The 7,048-nt window shown below is 39.0% G+C and overlaps 1 pseudogene; it reads left to right on the plus strand.

Annotated features, from left to right (window-relative positions):
* LOC103610073 overlaps positions 1–499 on the plus strand; it is a 39,164-nt pseudogene extending 38,665 nt beyond the window's left edge.
* Positions 500–7,048: the final 6,549 nt, after the last annotated feature.

The following is a 7,048-nucleotide window of genomic DNA, read 5'->3' on the forward strand; positions in this document are numbered from 1 at the left end:
AGTTCATAGCGCGAGGCAGAGCAGCGGGGAGGCTGCGGGGCGCGGGCGCGGGGCCGGCGGAGCCCGGGCAGGTGCTCTGTCCGGCCTGTGCCCCGAGGCCGAGCGAGGCCCCCTGCGCGGGGCGGGCAGCCTCGCCCAGCTCCGGGAGACACAGTGGACCCCCGCGGGGCCCTCCGCTGGCATCGAGGACCCTTCTAGTCGTGGCTGCTGGACCGACCGCTGTTCCCCTTTCGCATCCCCAGTGCACACCCCAGGCTGTTGGCCGCTCCGGCTGGGGCATTCCTACCAGCCTCCGAGGCCTTTGTCCCTTTCCCCTGTCCATGTGTCGCCTCGCCTAACTCATTCACCCGTGCCCCTGCCCCTTAACCCGCCTGCTCACTTCAGTCTGCTTTTGTCCGGCCTCTCGAAGAGGGATGTGAAGAACTGTCTGAGAGTTAATCCGGATACACACCTTTCTGCCAAGTCCCGTCTGGGATGTATGCGATATTGTATCTGGTGATCATAACAGAAGTCTAGAATCAAGTGACAGAGGCGTCTAGTTTTAGAAAAGTTTTTGTATACACAGCCTGAGGGCTAGAATTCCTCACCTAGACCTGTGGTAACGAGCCAAGCACTGTGGCGGGGAGTGAAAAATTCTGTGCCTTGGGGATCGCGTTGGTGATGTGTGACTCACGCCTAGGTTGTTAACGTTTTGGTGATTCATACTAGGATTACTAGGATTTTAGAAGTAGAAGGAATCATAAAGATTATCTAAATCTAAATTTAAAATGTTTTTCTTACAGCATCCTTGACACCTGGCGACCAGTACCCTGCTTAAACATGTTCACTGATGGGGAGCATGTTGCTGTTCTATAGAATTTTAAATGCTACCTCTTCTCCAGCCCAGCCCTGCAAATATTTGGAAACAGCAGTCACACATGTCCCTAAATTGCTGTTATGCTGATTAAATAAACAGCCCCATTTTATTCACCTGTTTCCCGTGGCTAACAGAGCAGGTATTTTTCCTTGTGTCTGATAGAGGCACTGACCAGAGGAAGGAGTGCTGGGATCCCTTAGTAATGTCTGCACCATCCCTGCTCACCCTCCAAAAGAACACCATCACTACCACTGGTACAACCACAATCCCGAATGAGAAGTACTGGAGTAGTTTTAAGAAAGAGAAGAGAGCAGTGGAGTTCAAGTTGATAGTATTTTATCCATTTATCTAATAATACTTACATAACTTTTACTATGTGCTAGGCCATGTTCTAAGCACTTTGTAAATATTAACCCATTTAATTCTCACAACAATCCTGGGAGGTAGATGTATGCTTGTTCTCAAGATATGGTTGAGGAAACTGAGGAATAGTGAAGTTAAGTAACTTGTCATCAGGGCTTTCAACCAAACTAATCTGAACCCAAGCAGCCTGGCTCCAGAGTCTGTTCTTTTAGCTATACTATACTCTGTGTTCCCCCTCTAGAGATTAGAAGCAGTGATGAGGTCAGCTAGTCATAGATACAGAGAAGAAAAGAGTTCACAATGAAAAAACAACCTGGAAGCTCGTCATCTGCAGAAATGGTAACTTTTCACATTATCACTGCTAAAAATGTATCGGTTCTACAGTTCTGCATTACGTAATTCTGGGGTAAAAGGAGGTGAGGACAGTAGGAGAGTGTAGGATGAAAAGTGTGAATCACTGCTGAGAGTTAACTAGAGGTCAATGCCAAAGGGGGAAAATGCTTGCTTTTTGTTTTCCTTGTTCCAGGCCCACAGCTGAAGTTCTTCATCCCACACATGTACCCACAGCTGCATCTCTAACACAATCCCATAACTGATTCCTAGTGATTGACTGTCTTCAACAAGAAAAAGTTCAATTATGCTTAATATCAAGAAATGTATAAAGCATGCTCCGAATACTGTGTTAACAAAACAAGGAAGTGTGGAGTACAATTTAGAATGATTTTAAAGTTTCAGTGAGCGTTAGGACTTTAAAACTGCAGCTCTCTAGAAAACTTGTATGTCCAGCAGTCCATTTTCTAAGGATGCTGCATTATTATCCAACTCATGTTTCACTATCTCACCCACAAGGATATTTGGAGCATTTTAAGCAAGAATTTGTTGTGTGCTTACTAGTTGCTGCATTTTGAGGGGCTTATATTCTAGTCTGTAGGCAGGACATATATAGAATAGCACATACCAAGTATCAAAGGAGAATCGTCAATGACAAGTGCTCTAAGAGCTCAGAGAATGCATGGATGAGTCAGTAACAATGCCGTGGAGGAGACAGGGTTTTGAGGTATGGGTAAGACTAGCACTCTACAGTTTAAAGTAGAGAGTTTCTATTCATCTAACGTCTTCTGACTCTCCAAGTGAAAAGTGCTGGGTTACTGGTCTTATTCTTGGAAGGCAAGGTTGTGTCAATATTCAAAAAATGAGTATAATTTTCTACATTCACAGATTAGAGAAGATACACATGTTCACAATACAAATGAAGAAAAAGCATTTAATTAAATTCAGCTTCTAATCATGATAAAAAGCACTTAGCAAACTAGTAGTAGAACAAAACTTCCTTAACCTGGACAAGTATCCAGAGAAAACTTACAGTTAATATCATATAACTTACATGTTATATTACAAGAAACAAGAGCAAGATGCCTGCTATCATAGCTTCTATTCAACACTGTACTGGAAATCCTAGCCAGTGCAGTAAGACAAGGAGACGAAATAAAAGGTGTAGAGACAGAAAAGGAAAAAATCAGAAGTCTCATCTTGATGTTATCTACATGGAAAAGTCAAAAGAGTTCACAAATAAATTATAAAAATTAGGAATGTTTAGCAAGTTCACTGGATATTAAGGTCAATTGCATTTTTCTACATTAATAATAAACAGAAAAAAGTAATTCTAAAAATAAAAACCTAGTTATACTAACAATGACAGCAACATATGAGGTTTCTATATATATGTATATATATATACGCACACAGAGCAAAAGAGATACCGTAAATTTTAAAGTATTGTCCAAAGCCAAAGTAGATCTAAATAAATGGGAGAGAAGTACTGTGTTCATGCCTAGATTGACATGATATTATAGACATATCTATTTTCCATATTGATCTACAAATTTAATACAATTCCAACGAAAACTTCAATAGGACTTTTTGGTAGAATTTTATAAAAGTGATTCTAGGGCCGGCCCAGTGCCTCACTCGGGAGAGTGTGGTGCTGATAACACCAAGGCCCTGGGTTCGGATCCCATGTAGGGATGGCCGGTTCGCTCACTGGCTGAGCGTGGTGCTGACAACACCAAGTCAAGGGTTGAGATTCCCTTACCGGTCGTCTTTTAAAAAAAAAAGTGATCCTAAAATTTATGTGAAAGAACAAAGGGCCAAAAATAGTTAGAAGAGAAACAAGGTGGGTGGACTTGCTCTACCAGATTTCAAGATTTATTGTAAAACCAGGGTAATTAAGACAATGTGGCTATAAGAATGGGGATGAAAAAATAGACCAGTGAGACAGAATAGAGAGCCCTGGAACAGATGCATACACACACGGAAATTTGGTAAATGACAATTGGCATTGCTGGTTAATAGGAAAAGGAAGAACTTTTTTAAAAATGAGGCTAGAACAATTGGTTATCTACATAGAAGTGTATGAAATTGGATCTGTCTCATGCCATGTAAAAAAAATTAATTCCAGATGGATTAAAGACATCAATATGAAAGTAAAAACTTATAATACTTTTAGGAAAAAAATAGGGCAATATCTTCACCACTTCAAAATGAGAAAGGTTTGTTTTTTTTTGGTTTGGCAGCTGTCCAATAAAGAGATCTGAACCCTTGACCTTGGTATTATCAGCACCACGCTCTAACCAAGTGAGTTAACTGGCCAGCCGAGGAAAGGATTTCTTAATACATCAAAAATGCTAACTCTAAGCAAGGTTGATAAATTTGACTCCATTAAAATGAAGAACTTCTGTTCATCAGAAGACATTGTAAAAGTGAAAAGATAAGCCGTAAAATGGGTGAATGTGATTGTAGCACAAATAAACAACAAATGATTGGTAGTACCCAGAATAAAGGACTCCAATGAATCAAAAATAAGATTAGCCATTAAAAATTGATAAAAGAAATAGCCATTTCTCAGAAGAGGAAACAAATGGCTAAAAAATATGTGAAAAGATGTTCAACTTCTTTACGAATCAGTGAAGTACAAGATATAACCATAATGAGAACACGTGTTGGTGAGGAATGTGGTCATGGTGGGAATGTCAATGGTAAACCATTTTGGAAAATGGTTTGGTGTAATCTATTAAAATTGAAGGTAGGTATTAACTATGGCCCAGCAATTTCACTCCTGAGTCTGCACCCCAAGAGAATCCCCTACACGTGTATTACAGAAATTGATTTGAGTGAGGATCGCATTTTTACTTCTAATGGCCCTAAACTGAAAACTACCCAAATGTCTTTTAACAGTAGGACATTTAAATAAACTGTGCTTTTTTACAATGAAATACTATATGTCAGTGAAATGAATGACCCACAGCTATAATTATCAATATAGATAATCTTAAAAACATAATGTTGAGTGAAAAAAAAAAGTGAAGTTTCAAACCAGGCAAAAATAAACCATATATCATTTAGGGCTATGCCATATGTACAGTGGTTATAATAAGGGAGTGATGAGCACAAAATCAGGACAGTGGTTTCTTCTGGGGTGAGGGAGGTGATAGAGACAAGGAAGAGCCTACAGGGCACATGGATGTCAGAGGTACTGGCATTCAGACAATTTTTTGAAAAGCCCTGGCCTAAGACTCAAGCATATTTTCTGCAGAGCAACTCCCCACCTCCTTTAATAATCTACTTTATTTTTCCTATCAAAACTCCCACTCCCAGTCTTATAATGTTTTTATTAAAGGAAAGGAAGAAGGCTATCTTCCACAGAGCTCCACCCTGGTGTGGAATGTTATTCTACTGCCCGTGAGTCTTTTCCTGTCTGTGATAGATTTCCTTCATTCAGCATTATATAGACCCTTTAGATTTCTAAGGTAGCTTACCTCATTTTTTCATTTCTCTCTGCATCGTCCTAGAAGCTTTTGAGGATCCTTTTTTTAGTAAGTCGGGTATGAAGAGAGTAGATAAGGATCCTCTCTGCTCTTTGCTGATTTTTGAATGTAAATACATGTGTATTTAAATTGCAAAGATAAAACATAAAATCCAAATGACAAAATGGTTTGTCAAGTAGGTGAAAGTGTCCCCTTTCTGCCTTCTTGATAGCATACTCCCATGATTAGTGTGTTTACTTCCATATTGTTTTTTATAGCTAATTAGCTGATTTTTAAATTCTTATAATTCTGAGAATTTACTGATGAGTTAAGCCCAGAAATGAACGTCCCTTTTAAAAATTTTGAAAATAATTTTAGACCTTTTAGTAAGGAACTTTATGAGTTGACTTAGCTTCTCTTAATGAAAATTTTAAAGGTATGCTTGCATTTGGATTGAACATTTTCCACACTGCTTTGAGTAAGAGGAAGACGGCCACACCTAATTATGCACTGGGGAGGATGCTTGTAGTGAGAGCAAAGTGTGTGTTTGGGAACTGAACAATAGTTGGTATTTTAGCCTAATTGCAATATCTTTTTTTTATAATTGAAAATTTAAACTTCATGTAAATAAAGGATTTAATAAACACAACTGTCTTAGTCTTTTTGGGCTTCTTTTTTTTTTTTTAAAAGATGACCGGTAAGGGGATCTCAACCCTTGGCTTGGTGTTGTCAGCACCATGCTCAGCCAGTGAGCAAACCGGCCATCCCTATATAGGATCCGAACCCGTGGCCTTGGTGTTATCAGCACCGCACTCTACCGAGTGAGCCACGGGCCGGCCTTTTTTGGGCTTCTATAAGAAAAATACCATAGGCTAGATGGCTTAAATAACAGAAATTTATTTCTTACAGTTCTGGAGTCTCAGATTTGGTGTCTCTTGAGGTCCTACTTCCTGGTTCACAGACTTCTGTCTTCTCACTGTCCTCATATTATAGGATCGTTCTGAGAGCTTAAGATAAGATTTTTTTTTTCTTTCTTTCTTTTTCTTTCTTTTTTTTTTTTTTTTGTGCCGGCCAGTACAGGGATCAAATCCTAGACCTTGATATGTTATCAGCAACTCACTCTAACCAACTGAGCTAACCAGCTAGCCAACATAATATTTTATAGTCACATCCTTACCTTCATCTTTAGACGTGCTTTTTTAACAGTGCCCTGGATTTTGTTTTTGCCTAGAAGCCATTCTTAATTTTAGCATGGTGTGCTATCTGGAGAAGCTAGGAATTTTCAAAACCAGCAAGTTCTGGCTTGTTTTCATTTAATAGTGTTTCTTTTATCTTCTTTTTCTTTTCTTACACTTTACTTTTTTCTTTCTTACACTTTTCACTTTTGCAGCAAGAAGAATCCAGGTAGCACCTTCAAAATCTGCCTTGAAATCTTCTTAGCTAGATCATCTAGTGCATTAGGTATATTTTCTCTTTTTTATATTACTGAGAGTGACTTTCTGCCACTACATAATAAGGGTCCCCTTTTCTCTAGTTTTTTTTTTTTTTTTTTTTTTTTTAAGATATTGTACTTCCCAGTCTCCAGAACTGTAAGCAATAAATTTCTGTTGTTTATAAATTACCCAGTGTAAGGTATTTTGTTATAGCAGCCTGAAATGACTAAGCTTCCTTAAAGGTCATCATGCTTCTGCAGAGTTTCTTCAACACTCTTGTAGCTTTTACTCACTCCTCAAATTCCGTACAACTTCTACTGTCTGATTTCAAAACCATTTTCCCATTTTAGGTTTTGTTACAGTGCCACCCCAGATCCAAGTGCCAAAATGTGTATTAGTTATCTCTTGATGGAGAACAAATTACCCCAAATTTAATGTCTTTAAAGAACAAACATTTATTATATTATGGTTTCTGTGGATCAGGAATTCTGGAGTGGCTTACCTGGAGGTTCTGGATTAAGGTCTCTTATGAAATTGAAATAAAGGTACTTGATTGGGCTTGCAGTAATCCAAAGACTTGACTGGGGCTGGAG

The sequence above is a fragment of the Galeopterus variegatus genome, unplaced genomic scaffold (genome assembly GCF_000696425.1).
Source record: "Galeopterus variegatus unplaced genomic scaffold, G_variegatus-3.0.2 Scaffold10554, whole genome shotgun sequence".
NCBI classification, from domain to species: domain Eukaryota; kingdom Metazoa; phylum Chordata; class Mammalia; order Dermoptera; family Cynocephalidae; genus Galeopterus; species Galeopterus variegatus.